The sequence below is a fragment of the Dromiciops gliroides genome, chromosome 4, assembly GCF_019393635.1.
Source record: "Dromiciops gliroides isolate mDroGli1 chromosome 4, mDroGli1.pri, whole genome shotgun sequence".
Classification (NCBI taxonomy): Eukaryota; Metazoa; Chordata; class Mammalia; order Microbiotheria; family Microbiotheriidae; genus Dromiciops; species Dromiciops gliroides.
The window spans coordinates 172,315,624-172,331,352 of NC_057864.1; positions in this window are offsets into that span (position 1 = coordinate 172,315,624).

Sequence of the window (15,729 nt, forward strand, 5' to 3'; positions counted from 1 at the left end):
AATCAAAATGACATCTCCAACACATACTCATCAACAGGCATTTTCATCCTGAAATTACTTAAGGGAAATTAAGGATAATGATTAGCTGCCCCTTAGTCAAAGGAAGATTTTCATGGATGATATTTGATATACCAGGAGACCCATGTTATAATAGGCTTGCTTACTAAGCAGAGAAAGAGACTTTAACTGAAATGCTATCAGATGTGTACATGCTCAACAACTGTCCTGCAACTCAGACTAACTGTTCAACTTTTACTCCAGATACTAAATTTGTCTGAGAAGCATTTTTTTAAATGATTTTGGGACCATAAGAATACAACACTGATGCAGGTGTCTAAGGGGGCTTCTGCTGACCTGCCAGGACCTTTTCATCTTTCCAGATTACTTGAGATTAATGCTTTGCCTGGATTCAGATTACCGGGGAAGTTCACAATAACATCAGGGAGAGAAAGGTGTACTAGATTTGAATCTGCAATATAAATTTAGTTTGTTTCATAAAAGAACCATAAAAAGAACTACCAAATTTTATTATAAGCCTTCCAGACTCCTAAGTCCTTCCTTCCTGCATTCCACAGTGGAACTTAAGTTACATAATGAATGGTAACATGCACTTTCCACTTAGCACCTTGATTTTAGGACCAAATTCATAAAGCAAAGCCTCTGACTTATTACACAATTTTGAAATTTTTCACATCTTATTATCTGCAGAGCCTCTTTGGCTCTGATCACATTTATTATATCATTCTAAGAGGTATTCATTTGCCACCTAATGATTTTCTTATCTACCTCTTCATGGAATAAGAAATGTTTCCAAAAGTATGCTAGGACTGTGTGTAATTTAGTAAGATAGGAATTTCAACATAAATGGAGTTAGTCTGGTGTGATTGGTGTTAATCTGTTACAGTTGTGTGGCCTGGAAACCACGATACAAGAAATAATAGAAGAAAACTATTCAGACCTTCTAAATACAGAAAACACAGTGCCAAAATGAAAAAAAAAATACATAGATTACCCCTGTGGGAGAAGGCAGTGAAGTTCTCCCTATGCTGCAAACTCCAAGATAAATAGTGGTTAACTTAAGTAATGCCATTAACAAACTCTTCACTCAACCATGGGGAAAGACCTATAAAAAGAAAAGAAAGGAAACTTAAATAGTAGAAGATTTTATTCTGTGTTCATCAGAAACCACCAAAGTCATGGAATAATTGTGTTCCAAAGAGCAAAGGAGCTCAATATTCAATGTAAGGCAAGATATTCTACAAACCTAAGCCTAATCATCAATTTTAAAAGATGGGTGTCATAGCCACCATAAAAAAGAGATGAGAAATTTATTATTCCCTTTGTAAATACCCAGATAGCAAAAGCACGAGGTAAATACTGAACAACAAAATTACCTCCGAGAAAAAAGGTGGGAGGAGGCTAGAAAGAGAAAAATATCTAAGGGGTTAAAAAGCAATAGCAATAGCAATAACAAACTAGAAGAACCGTTAATCATTTCTTTCTAAAAGCACACAAGGAGACAAATATGAAAGTAGAACTTAGAAATGATGGTGGAGGAAGTCCTGAAACACCCAAGCCTCACAATATTTGCCCGGCCAACAAGTGAATCAATGTTTTTGTTTTGTTTTGTTTTGGGGGGTGACTAAACTGAAATATGGGAAGGTGCATAAAAGAAGAGAGGGGAGGGAGAAGATACAGGGGAGTGTATAATGTACCCATATCAAACCAATGGTAATCAATGAATGGGAAAATAACTTTTATAGCCTCTCAGAGAGAAGAGGGACAATAGGACAATGGATGAAGTGGCATGGAACTGGAATTGGAAGAAAAGAGGAAGAAATCTTACTTCAGAAGTAAAAAGAGGGTCCTACTAAAGAAAAATCCCATGGGTAGGAGAGATACAGTCTTTAATAGCAGATAGGAACATTACAATGGTCATAGTCTGTAGGGATTTACTGAGACACCACTACCTCAGAGATCATCTTATCATCTCCATGGACAGCATCCTACCTATAGATAAGGGGAATCAGGGCTTTTAGGGAAAACCAGAAAATAAAAAAGACATAAGAAAATTGAAAGTGGCAGGGGGGGGGGATTAGAAATAGAACTTTAATTACCTAATTGAAGGGAAAAGAGGAGAATTAAATAAATAGGTAAAATAAAGAAGAAGAGATTAATAAAGTAAGTACAACTCCAAACCTAAAGAAAGAGGTGACAAATAGGGAAGGGAGGGAAGAGTGTTTAAGGGAGAGGGGTAGAGCCTATGAAAATAGAATTAAATTAAAATGGATTTATCAGAGATTGTATAAGAAAACGAAACACCACAATGTGTTGTTTAAGATACACCCCTGGGGGCAGCTAGGTGGCACAGTGGATAGAGCATCGGCCCTGAAGTCAGGAGTACCTGAGTTCAAATCCAGCCTCCGACACTTAACACTTACTAGCTGTATGACCCTGGGCAAGTAGCTTAACCCCAGTTGCCTCACTTAAAAAAAAAAAAAAGATATGCACAGAATGAAAATAGGGGCTAGAATAAAATAGACTATACATCAGGTAAATCAAAAAAAAAAATCTGTAGCTGCAATACATGCTATCAGACAAAGCAAAAGCAAAAATTCGTAATGTAAAGAGATAAATAAGGGAATTACATTATGTTGAAAAGGAACCCTAGACAATAAATCATTATCAACATTAAACTCACATGTTCCAAATGCCTTAGCATCTACATTCATAAAAAAAATAGCTGAATTATAAGAGGACATAGTAACACAATAATATTCAAATATTTTAATACCTCTCTCTGTTTTGGAAAAATCTAACAGAAAGATAAATGAAACAAAAACATAAAATTAACAAACACAAGGTTTTTGGGGCGGGGTTGAGAGTTAAGTGACTTGCCCAGGGTCACACAGCTAGTAAGTGACAAGTGTCTGAGGCCCTATTTTGAACTCAGGTCCTCCTGAATCCAAGACAGGTGCTTTATCCACTATACCACCTAGCTGCCCCCAGGCAAGGTATCTTCTAAATAGGCCTACTAAGGAATATACACATTTCTCAGCACCTCATGTAACTACAGAAACTAACTGTATTGAAGCACAGAGATAATTCCAAATGAATATAAAAAAGCAGAAATAATAAACCCTTTACAATTAAACCACAATAAAAATAGTAATCAATCCAGAGATTACAAACAAAAGACACAGACCTAAATGGATATTTAACAATGAAATACTACAAAAAGGTAGGCCCAAAGAACAAATGATACAAATAATAAATATGTGAAAAAATGAGGATGAAATAACATACCAAAATTTGGGGGATGCATCTAAAGTAGTCTTTGGGGGGAGGGGGTTGTGGGTTTGTGGGAATTATATCCCTAAATATATATTAACTAAAAGGGAAATAATTAATGTACATTTTTTAAAGAAATAGGAAGACAACAAATTAACCTAGAGAAGCACAAAAGATGAAACACTGAAAATTAGAAGAGAAAGAAATTGAAATCCAAAACCTATAGAAAGGATGAAACTAAAAGTTGATTCTTTGAAAAGATGATAAAATTGATAAACCCACTTCTAGTCTATTTAAAAAGAGGAAAATCAAATCAACAAAATAGTAAATGAACAAGGTGAAATCACCCCAACAAATGATCAGAACCTTTTATGTAGTTATGTGCTAACAAAACTGAGTACATAAAGGAATGCTTATTAAAATATGCCCAAGGGGGAAGGGCCAAGATTGAGGAAAGGCTATGATTCTCCGTGCTCCCAACAAATCTGTCCACATACCTCCAAAAAAAAAAAAAAGGTCAAAAGACAACTCCTGGAACAGCAAAACCCACAAAAGAACAGAGTGAAACTATTTTCCAGCCAAAACCAGATTAAATAGGCAACAGGAATCATCTACTGTTTGAGGTGAGAGAGGAGTTCAGTGAGTGGCGCAGATCCATCCCCAGGCAGTCCGCGCCTCTTCAGCCTCAGTGGCTTCTTCTGAAACTCTGCTCACGGACCTGTGAGAGAGTCCAGTGGTTTGCCCAGGGGGAAATAGTGGGGGTCTCTGCAGGAGCAGAGGCTGAGCATGTTGCCCAGGAAGTGAACTTGAGTGGCAGAGGCCCAGTGGGGGTGGGGTACAGGCACACCAAGTTTCCGACCATAGAGAATTAGATTTCAATCATATTTCTGCTTCCAGGTTAAAGATCAAGCAGGCCCATGGTTACTTACAGGTCAGGCAGGCTGAGAACGAGCCTAATCATACCACCTGGGACCCCCTGTAGCTTGGGACAGTGCATCCTGGAAGCAATGCTCCACATTAAGAAGGAGTTTAAAAACCAAGAAATAGACGGCCAAGACAAACAGGCAGAGAAAGCAGTAGACCATCGAAAGCTTCTTTGATGGCAAGGTAGATCAAAATACACCCTCATAAGAAGATAATAACAAAGTCAAAGCTCCTACATCCAAAGCTTCCAAGAAAAGTATGAATTGGTCTCAGGCCATGGAAGCTCTCAAAAGGGACTTTGAAGATAAAGTAAGAGAGGTAGAGGGAAAAGTAAGAGAGGTACAGGAAAAAATGGAAAGAGAAATGAGAGTGATGCAGGAGGGTCATGGAAAAAAAATGTCAACAGCTTGAAAAGCTTTGAATATGCCCAAATTAACAGAAAACCAAATCGAGACCTTAAATAATCCAATCTCAAAAAAGGAAATAAAAGTAGCTATAAAGGAACAATAAAAGGGCGGAAATATAGAATTGCATGTAATGTTTTTTAAATTTTTTTTGTTTGTTTTTAATATAAAACTACTATGAAGCATTTATTAAGCACCAGTATTCCAGGCACTGTGCTAAATGCTGGGAATACAAATAAGAAAAAGAAAGTCCTTGCCCTCAAGGAGTTTACAATCTAATGGAGGAAGATAATACACAAAAGGAAGCTGAAGGTGGAAATAGGTGAAACCAGGAGGTACCTGGCCTTGGGGACATGATATTTGTAAAGTTGAAACCAAGTAGAACTGATGGAAAATGAAGAGGGAGACTGGGTCTTTTTTGAAATTTGCCCAGGCTGGAAGTACAGAGGTCACTCATGGGCCCTAGCAACCCCAACCCATCCCCAATTCCCACAGCTAAACTGCAGACAACTGCCTTGGGAAGTAGGTGCTATTATTATGCCCACTTGACTTTATCCCAACCTATCTGACCTTAGCTCAAGTCCACTTCAGATCAGGACTCCCCAAATCAAGTAATCCTCCAACCTCAGCCTCCCCAGTAGTAGGGGCTGCTGATGTATGTCACTATACCTGCCCTTGAACTTTTAAAGAAGAGTTAACACCGGGACAGCTAGGTGGCGAAGTGGATAGAGCACTGGCCCTGGAGTCAGGAGTACCTGAGTTCAAATCTGGCCTCAGACACTTAACACTTACTAGCTGTGTGACCCTGGGCAAGTCACTTAACCCCAATTGCCTCACTAAAAAAAAAAAAAGAGTTAACACCAATGCTATACAAATGATTCTCAAAAACTGAAAACTGTTCTTTTTTAAGACAAATAATCCTAATGCCTAAATTAGGGAGGATAGAGCAAAGAAAACTATAGATCAATATCATAAATGAATATTAATTCCAAAATTTAAAATAAGATCCTGAATATAGCAATTAATCCAAGAAATCATTCATTATGACCAAGTTGGATTTATATCAGGGAGGTAAGAATGGTTTGACATGAGGGGGAAAATCAACACAAGTAATTATGTATATTGGGCAGCTAGGTAGCTCTGTGGATAGAGCACTGGACCTTGAGTCAGGAAGACCAGACTTCAAATCTAGACTTAGAAACTTACCTGCTGTGCGATCCTGGGCAAGTCACTTAATCCTTTTTGCTTCATCTGAAAAATGATGAAAGGAGGCTGATAGAGAAGGAAATGGCAAACCACTCTAGTATCTTTGCCAAGAAAATCCCAAATAGGATCACAAAAAGTCAGGCACAACTGAAATAACAACAATGATTATGTATTATTGTGTGTGTATGTGTATGTTTGTGTGTGTGTGTATATATGTGTGTGTGTATGTATACACACAAAAAAATACATATCCAGAACCAAATGATTATCTTAATAGATGCAAAAAAGTTTTTAACAAAGTACAGTACTCATACAGGAAAAAAAAAAACCCTACAAACTGTGGCATAGAGGGACTTTTTAAATATCATAAAAATCACCTAAAAACAAAAGCATCACATATAATGGGATATTTCCCAAACTTTCTCAATAAATTCAGGAGTAGAGCAAGGATACCCACTCTTCCTGCTGTAATTTAGTAAGGTTCTAAAAATGATAGCAACAAAATAATAAAAAGAAATGAAAGTTAAAGAGCCAAATAGGAGATAAAGCTATTCCTAATAGCCACTGAACAGCACAGTTGATAGGATGCTGGACCTGGAGTAAAGAATATCTGAGTTCAAATGCAGACTCAGACAGGAACTGTGTGACCTGGGCAAGTCATTTAACTTCTCTTAGCCACAGCTTTCTCATCTATAAAGTGGGAATAATAAATAATAGCATCTGCCTCCAAAGGTTGATAGGTTCAAATGCAGTAATTGTAAAAAACTCAGCCAGTATCTGGCACATTATATAAATGTTAGTTATTTTTGTTATTTACATGATTTACCTACAAAATCCTAGGCAACCAGCTAAGATTTTAATTGAAATTATGGCTTCAGCAAATTTGTAGGCTACAAGATAAACCCATAAAAGTTAATAGCATTCCTATATAATAACAAAATTCAAGAGACAATAATATAAACTACAAAATCCACAAAATATTTGGGGATTAGTCTACCAAAGTACACAAAGTACTTGTATAGATTCAATTACAAAGCATTCTTTGAGGAGATAAAGAACAATTTAAATTGCTGGAGGAATATTTAGCAGTAATAGCTGGCTTGTACCAATAGAATAAAGATGGGAGTGCCACCAAAGTTAATTCACTATTTGAATCCTCTGCCAAAAACTATCACAGCCATACTTTACAGAAAAGGCATTAAACATGCAGCCTGTAGCCACATGCGACCCGTGACACTCCCGAGTACAATCTGAAATATATTAAGATGTAATTGGGAAATATTTAACAAATTAAATAAAAACAATAAAACACAGATAATATCACATTTTAAATCTAAGACAATATGTGGCCCACAGGGATCCTTATGTATGATTTAATGGCCCTGGTTTCTATTTTAATTTGACACTACTACTTTACAGAATTGAATAAAATAATAATAATGTTCATTTGGAGGAGCAAACGATAGAGAATATAAAGGGAAATAATGTAAACTGTTAAAAATTAAGGGGGATGGAACCTCTAAGACATTAAGCTATATTACAAAGCAGTAGTCAACAAAACAATCTGCTATTGGTTAAAAAAAAAAGGGCAAAGAGCAGTGGTCCAAAGTACAGAAGAATAAGATAAAGGAGAAACAATGGAACTCAATGACTGAGTGTTTAATAAACCAGAAAATACAAATTACTTAAGATAAAACTCCTTATTTGATCAAAACTGCTTGGAAAACTGGAAAGCAATCTGGCAGAAATTAAGCTCAAACCAGTATTTCACAGTGGAGTGGCTAGGTGGCACAGTAGATAAAGTGCAGGGCTTGGAGTCAAATCTGGCTTTTGACACTTTCTGGCTGTGTGGCCCTGGGCAAGTCATTTAACCCTATTTGTCTTAGTTTCCTCATCTATAAAATGAGCTGGAGAAGGAAACGGCAAGCTACTCCAGGATCTTTGCCAAGAAAAACCCAAATGGGGTGAAGAGGAGTCAGACGTGACTGAAATGACTGAACAATAACAAGAAAAATATTTCATGACTTATTTCACAATAAAATCAAAATAGATATGTGACCTTAGTATTAAAGATCGTAATATTTTTTTAAAATAGGAGAAGCAAATCATATACCTTTCACTGTTATGTTAATAGTAATAGTAATAACAGCGAGCATTTGTATAGTGCCTTCTATGTGCCAAGTGCTTTATAAATATCTCATTTGATTCTCAAACAACCCTGGGAGGTAGATACTATTATTCTCCCCATTGTACAGATCAAGCAACTAAAGCAAACAGAAGTTAAGTGACTTGTCCAGGATCACACAGTTAGTAAGTGTCTGAGGCCACATTTGAACTCAGGTCTTCTTGATTCTAGGCCCATTACTTTTATCTACCAAACCAATCAAGAGATAGAGGCAATTACAAGAGATAAGATAAATAACTTTAATTACATTAAATGAATGGAAAAGTTCCTGCATCAACAAAATTTAATGCACCTTGGTAAAGAAGAAAAGTGATCAAATGGGAAAAAATTCTTTCCATCAAATTTCTAAGATAATAGTTTAGTGTCCAATATATAAACAATAGGCAATTACTATGAAGGAATATCTAAATACTCCTAATATATAATTATACATTATATGTCACACATATATGACACGTGCATATCATATATAACATATGATCAAAAGCTGTCAGATAAATGGTCAGAGAGGGACCAAGAATCTCAAAAGAATTATATATTTTTATAATTATATGAAAGAATGCACAAAATCACTGACAAGAGAAATGGAAACCAAAACAATTCTGAGATTTCACTTTACAGCCCACAAATTGGCAAAGATAACAAAAAGTGGGAATAGTCAGTTTTGGAGGGGTTGCAAGAAGTTAGGCACACTATCCCATTGTTGGTGGAGCTCAGAATCAGTATAAACATTTTGGAAAGCAATTTGGAATTTTACAAATAAAGTGATAGAATGTCCATACCCTTTGATCCAGAGATTGTACAACTTGGCACAAATTAATTAATTAACTGGTTGATTAATTATTTAATAAAAAGAAAAAGTCACTGATAAGAAATATACACCAAAGTATTCATAATGGCATTTTTGAAAATATGTAACAAAGAACTGGAAAGAAAGTAGTTGCCCATCAATTGGGGAATGGCTCAACAAATTGTGGTGCATGAATATAATGGAATATTACTGTTCTGGAAGATACAATGAATGTGATGAATACAGAGAAGCATGGAAAAACTTTCCTGAAGAATGAAGCAGAGCCAAGAAAACAATTTACACAGTGACTACAGCAATGTAAGTGGAAAGAGCAACAATGACCAATCAACCGAAAGTGAACATTGCAGAATTACAGAGAACAAACAGGGCCCCAAAGAGATTTGAGGATTCATCTCCCTAATTCCCTTGCAGTGGCAAAAATTCCATGGATATGGAGCATTACATATGGGATTTTCTTTGTATATTTTTGATGCATTGCTCGTTTTTGTTCACCCCGCCCCTTTCCTCTTTTTTCTTTAAAAAGAAAATCCTTTGTCATATGTATTGGTTTACTTGGAGGGTTTAAGGTAGGGATGGTGAGAGAAATTGACAATGTGAAAACAAAAGCTATCATTTTTTTTTTTTAGAGAAAAAGGTTCGGAGAGTTATCCTCACTGTCCTGAAATCCCTCATTCAAAAATTGCCACAAAGCATGAAGCTCCTCTGCCTTCTGAAATGAACCTTTGTTTCCTTGTTATGTGAGGCAGAGAAGCAATGATGACCTTGAGCGTGCTGGTTATTTCTTTGCTTATCTTTTATTATTGAGCAGTTTGCATTTGCCCTGGCCTGGAATATGCAATTCCCATGATCTTAGGAAAACACCCCCCCCCATACCTCAAACCTCTGATTTCATTTTCTAAATTTACATAGATGGGTCTGGCTGTTCACAACTGCCTTATCCCTGAAAAGGTGGGTCTGGATTTAACATCTGTCAATAGAACTCTACTTGGAATGCAGAAGACCTCACTATTTAAAATCGACCCTTGACAAATCCTTTTTTGAGAGGAAGCATCCCTTTGCTATGTCAATAACCTACTCATTTTTTAATTTTTAGTCTTTCTAGGATCATAGATCCTTAGCTGTCACTAAATATAACGGCCCTCATTTTACAGGTGAGCAAACTAATGCCTAGAAAAATTGAGTGGCTTGCCAAGGATCATATCAACAGTAAAATAGCAAAGTCAAGATCTGGATCCAGGTTCTCTAACTGCAAATCCAGTGCATTAAGTAAATTTATTTTCTAATGTAGCAGGTCTCCCTTAAAGCAGATCAGATGGGTGAGATTAGCAGAAGCAGAAGAACATTGTACACAGTATCATCAACATTATGTGTTGATCAACTGTGATAGACTAGATTCTTCTCACCAATACAACGGTACAAGAAAGTTCCAAAGGATTCATGATGGAAAAGGCTCTCCAAATCCAGAAAAAAAAAAAAAAAACACAAAAAACTGTGAAGGAATATGGATGCTGATTGAACCATACCATTTCTTTTGTTTTTAGTGCTGTTGTTTTTCTTTTTTGAGGTTTTTCCTTTTTGCTCTGATTCTTCTAACATGACTAATGCAGAGATATATTTAATGTTATTATATATATATATATACATATACTATATCAGATTACCTGCTGTCTAGAAAAATTGGAAATTGGAAATCTTATAAAAACAAATGTTGAAAACTATCTCTACATGTAACTGGAAAATAACAAAATACTTTTATTCAAAAACAACAAAAACAAAAAAAAACAAAAAAAGCAGATCAGAGACCAGAACTGTGCCTTTAGTGCGTGGGAAAAATAAAATGAGAAAATATCTGTGTGACCGACCAGTAGTTGGGGAAGAAGGGAAGAGGTGGCAAGAAGGGAAGAAGGAGAAAGGAGGGAAGGATTTCTTGCTCTTATTTACCAAAATGTACATAATATAAAATCAGAAAGAATTTTAGAGATCTAGTCCAAATTTCTGCCCAGTCCCCAACACTTTGGCCAACATGTTACCAATTTTTTCACCATGTTCAACCCTAGGGCTGTCTCTCAACTATCTTATCCAGAACCATCTAGAGTGTTTACACTAGAGAAAGGAAGACTTGTAGGAAGACATTGTTGTCTTGGGTGGGTGGGTGGGTGGGGAGGGGAAAGGGGGAGGCAATTGTTAAATTTTCATTGTGAGCATTTACACCTCTGAAATCCAAAAGTCTCGCTTTCTTATTTTGTTGTTTAGTCTAAAGAAAGTGGTGGAGAAAATGTTAATAATACGGGTTAAACTTCAAAGAATATTCTTTGTATATTTCCTCCTCCACTCCAAGATGATTGTTAAACATTTACCAGCACACCCCCATCTTTAATTATTTGAAGGCTTAGTACCAGGAAGAGGAGTTAGATTTGTTTTCTTTTACCCCTGAGGGCAGAACTAGGATCTGTTGGTGGAAATGGCTGTTAAAGCCTTGATGTAAAGACGAACTTCCTAACAATTAGAGCTATCTAAACACATTGGGTTTGGTTTGGGGGTGGGGGATGGTGGTTGTATTTTTAATTGCATTTTATTTTTTCCAATTACATGTAAAGATAGTTTTCGACTTTCATTTTTATAAGATTTTGAGTTCCAAATTTTTCTCCCCCTTCTAAAGCCAGCAAGCAATCTGATATAGGTTATACATTACAATCATGGTAAACATATTTCCACATTAGTCACATTGTGAAAGAAGAAACAGAACGAAAGGGGAAAACCATGAAGGAAAAAAAAGTGAAAATAATAGGCATTCAGACTCCATAGTTCTTTCTCTGGATGTGGAAAGCATTTTCTATCCTGAGTCCTTTGGAACTGTCTTGGATCGTTGTATTGCTGAGAAGAGTTAAGTCTATCACAGTTGATCATTGCACAATGTCACTGTTACTGTGTACAGTGTTCTCCTGGTTCCACTCACTTCATTAAGCATCAGTCCACTTAAGTCTTTCCAGGTTTTTCTAAAATCTGCCTGCTCATCATATCTTATAGCCCAATAGCATTCCATTACATTAATATACCACAACTTGTTCAGCCATTTTCCAATTTATGGGCATTCCCTTGATTTCATTTCTTTGCCAGATTGGGCCACTTTATAAGGTAATGAGTTCCCCAGCACTGGAGGTATCAAGTGAAAACTGGAGGACCATCTTTGGGGGCTGTTATAAAGATGGAATTCTTATTCAGTAATGGGTCGATTGGATGACCTCTGAGGTTGTTCCCATTCCTGAGAGTCTATGACTCTAAATCCTCAGAGATAACTTTCAAACGTTTGTCTTCATGGTATCTATGCATTGACCTGGGTTCTATCTCAGTTCTCTCATTAATTTGTACCATGACCTTGTAAACAGGAATTGTGGATTGTATTTGAGTCCCTAACAATTAGCATGGTGCCCCATGCATAGATTCATTGACACAAATACCTTTCTACAGTTCTTCAATAATCCTGAATGGAAAAGCCATCCTGGTGGTTATCTGCAGTGATTTGAATCCTAGGCTGGTTTCTCCTGGTTAGCTAGCACACTTCTGAACATGCCTTTCCCTACCACCCAGCCAGCCATTATCCTCTAGATATAAAGTGCTGAACATGTTATCATTAACTTGAGCAAAACATTATGAAAAAGACACCATGATTTTTTTTTAATCATGGAATAAGAAAAGTTTGGGGATGATCTGTTTATATTTGGAACATCTACTTTTTAGTGTGAAAAATGGAGACTTGACTACAGGGTGTGGAATCTCAGAACCATAGGGTTGGAAGGGACCTTGGAGTCTATGTGGCTCAACCCATGTAGTTATAGGCAGTTAGCTGGCACAGTGGATAGAGAGCACTGTACCTTGAGTCAGGAAGACCCAAGACCAAGACACTATGTGACTCTGGATGAATCACTTTACATCTCTTTGCTTCAATCTCCTGATCTGTAAAATGGCAATGAGAATAATAATATCACCTAGCTCCCAGGATTGTTGGGAGGACCAAACGAGAAATTTGTAAAGTGTTTTGTGAACCTTAAAGCACTACAGAAATGTGAGCTTTTTTTTTTTTTTTTTTTGGTAAGGCAATTGGGGTTAAGTGACTTTCCCAGGATCACACAGCTAGTAAGTGTTAAGTGTCTGAGGTCAGATTTGAAATCAATTCCTCCTGAATACAGGGCCGGTGCTCTATCCAGTGTGCCACCCAGCTGCCCCGCTATTTCTTTTTTAAAAATTATGAAATCCCCTCTACCGCATTCCTGGCATCCAATATCCATTGGATGCCCTCCAGTGATGTAGAACTCACTTCCACAAGGGGAAGCCCACGCCACTTCTGAATCCTATTTTTAAAAAAAAGTTTAAACTTAAACCTGCTTCTGTAACATTCACCCATTGTTCCTGAAATTCTGGGCCAAGCAGGAAAATACCTGCATTTTCATGAAATGGCCTTTCAAATGGCCTGGATTACAGCTATTATATCCCCCTGAAATCTTCTCCAGGCTAAACTTCCCCATTACAGAGGCAGTGTGGAAGAGTGTAAAGAACATTAGAGCCAGAAGACAGATGTTCAAATCCTACCTCTAATGTAAATAAAGAAAAGATGCTTAACCTCCCTCTGCCTTGGGTCCTTCATCAGCAAAATGAAGGGCTTGGATTCTGGAGAGCAATTTGAAACTATGCCCAGAGGTCTATAAAACTGCAGACCTTATGACCCAGCAATACAACTACTAGGTCTGTATCCCAAAGAGATCAAAGAAGTGGGGAAAGGACCTATTTGTACAAAAATAGTTACAGCAGCTCCTTTTGTAGTGGGTAAGAATTAGAAATCTAGGAGATGCCTATCAATTGAGGAATGGCTAAACAAGTTGTGGCATATATATTTGTAATTCAATAGCATTGTACTATAAGAAATGATGTGGATAGAGCACCGGTCCTGGAGTCAGGAGGATCTGAGTTCAAATCCAGCCTCAGATGCTTAACAATTACTAGCTGTGTGACCCTGGGCAAGTCACTTAACCCCAATTGCCTCACCAAAAAAAAAAAAGAAGAAGAAGAAGCAGAAGAAAGAAAGAAATGATGAGCAGAATGGCTTCAGAAAAACCTGGAAAGATTTACATGAACTGATGCAAAGTGAAATGAGCAGAGCCAAGAACATTGTACACAGCAACAGCAATATCATACAATGATCAACCATGAATGATTTAATTATTCTCAGGAATATAATAATCTAAGACAATGCCAAAGGACTCATGATGAAAAATGCTATACATCCCCAGAGTCTGAATGCATAGTGAAGCAAAATATTTTGACTTTTTTGTTTGTTTTTTTTTCCTTCATGGTTTTTCCCTTTTGTTCTGTTTCTTCTTTCACAATATGACTAATGTGCAAATATGTTTAATATGATTGTAATGTATAACCTATATCAGATTGCTTACTGTCTTTGGGGAGGGGGAGGGAAAGGAGGAGGGAGAAAAATTTGGAACTCAAAATCTTATAAAAAACGAATGTTGAAAACCATCTTTACATGTAATTGGAAAAAATAAAATGCTATTAAAAAATACAACCCTCCCCCCCAAAAAAACCCAAACCCAATGCATTTAGATAGTTCTAATTGCTAGGAAGTTTGTCTTTATATCAAGGCTTTAACAGCCACTTCCATCAACTGATCCTAGTTCTGACCTTAGGGGTAAAAGAAAACAAATCTAGCTCCTCTTCCTGGTTCTAAGCCTTCAAATAATTGAGAAAGAACTGATGAAGTCTGAATGCAGATTGAAGCATACTATTTTTATTTTATTGAGGGGGGGTTGGGGTTTTTTGTCTATAGTTTCTTTCACAACATGACTAATATGGAAATATATTTTGCATGATTGCACACATAAGCTATATCAAATTGCTTACTGTCTCAGGAATGGGGGGAGAGAGAGTTTGGAATTCAATTTTTTTTAATGAATGTTGAAAATTGTTTTTACATGCAATTGGGGAAAGATAAAATATTAGTATAAAAAATGAAGGGGTTGGACCCAATGGTCTCTGAAGTCCCTTCCAGCTCTCAAGCTGTAATTCTATGATTTCCTTCAATTAATCCATATTAGGAATTTTGTGAATGAATATACTGGTGTCACTGCCAAAAGGGTAAATGTTGTAAATTTTCTTCTTAATTGCCATCTGTCTCAGGGGGTTGAAGTGGGCTAGTGCAGTCTAGTGCCAACTCTGAATTTGTTTCTATGTGGCATTTGTAATGGAAACATCCACTCAGAAGATAAAACAATTGGAGAGCTGAGTTCACAATTATCTATTAACTTCTCCCTTACCACCAATAGAACAACTTTCACAACTTTCAAAGATTTCCAGATCATTTTTTTTCTCTCTATTTCTCCCTCCCACTTTCCTTCCCACCCTAACTCTTTCTCCCTTGGAGTCATTTCCCTGTATTCCTATCTGCATAGAACACTCATTAGCAGAATAACAACCCATCTTCACCTTGACCACACTTTCATTTAGCTTTCTCATTTTCAGGTTTTCAGGACATCTGGGAGATACTAGATTGACAGCTCAGAGAGTACAAAACTGCCGGTTTGCCTATTTAGGGATCGATCATCATCAGCTATTCTTTTTAAACATATGGTACTGGCTTAGAGGTCAAGGACTAGCAGTTCTAGTCCCAACTCTATCACTAATTTGCATGTGTAAACTTGGGCAAATCCCTTCTCTCTGGGTCTTATTTTCCTCTTCTGGAAAATGAGCAGTAGAATCAGATCAGAGCTGGAAGGGACCTTAGAGATCCTTAGGCTCGGGGCTCCTAACTTGTAGCTGTAAAATAGTGATCTTTCCTGTCCTACCTAAATCCTAAAATAATTATGAGGATCATAATTGACAGAGGAAATAGCAGAGCAATATGA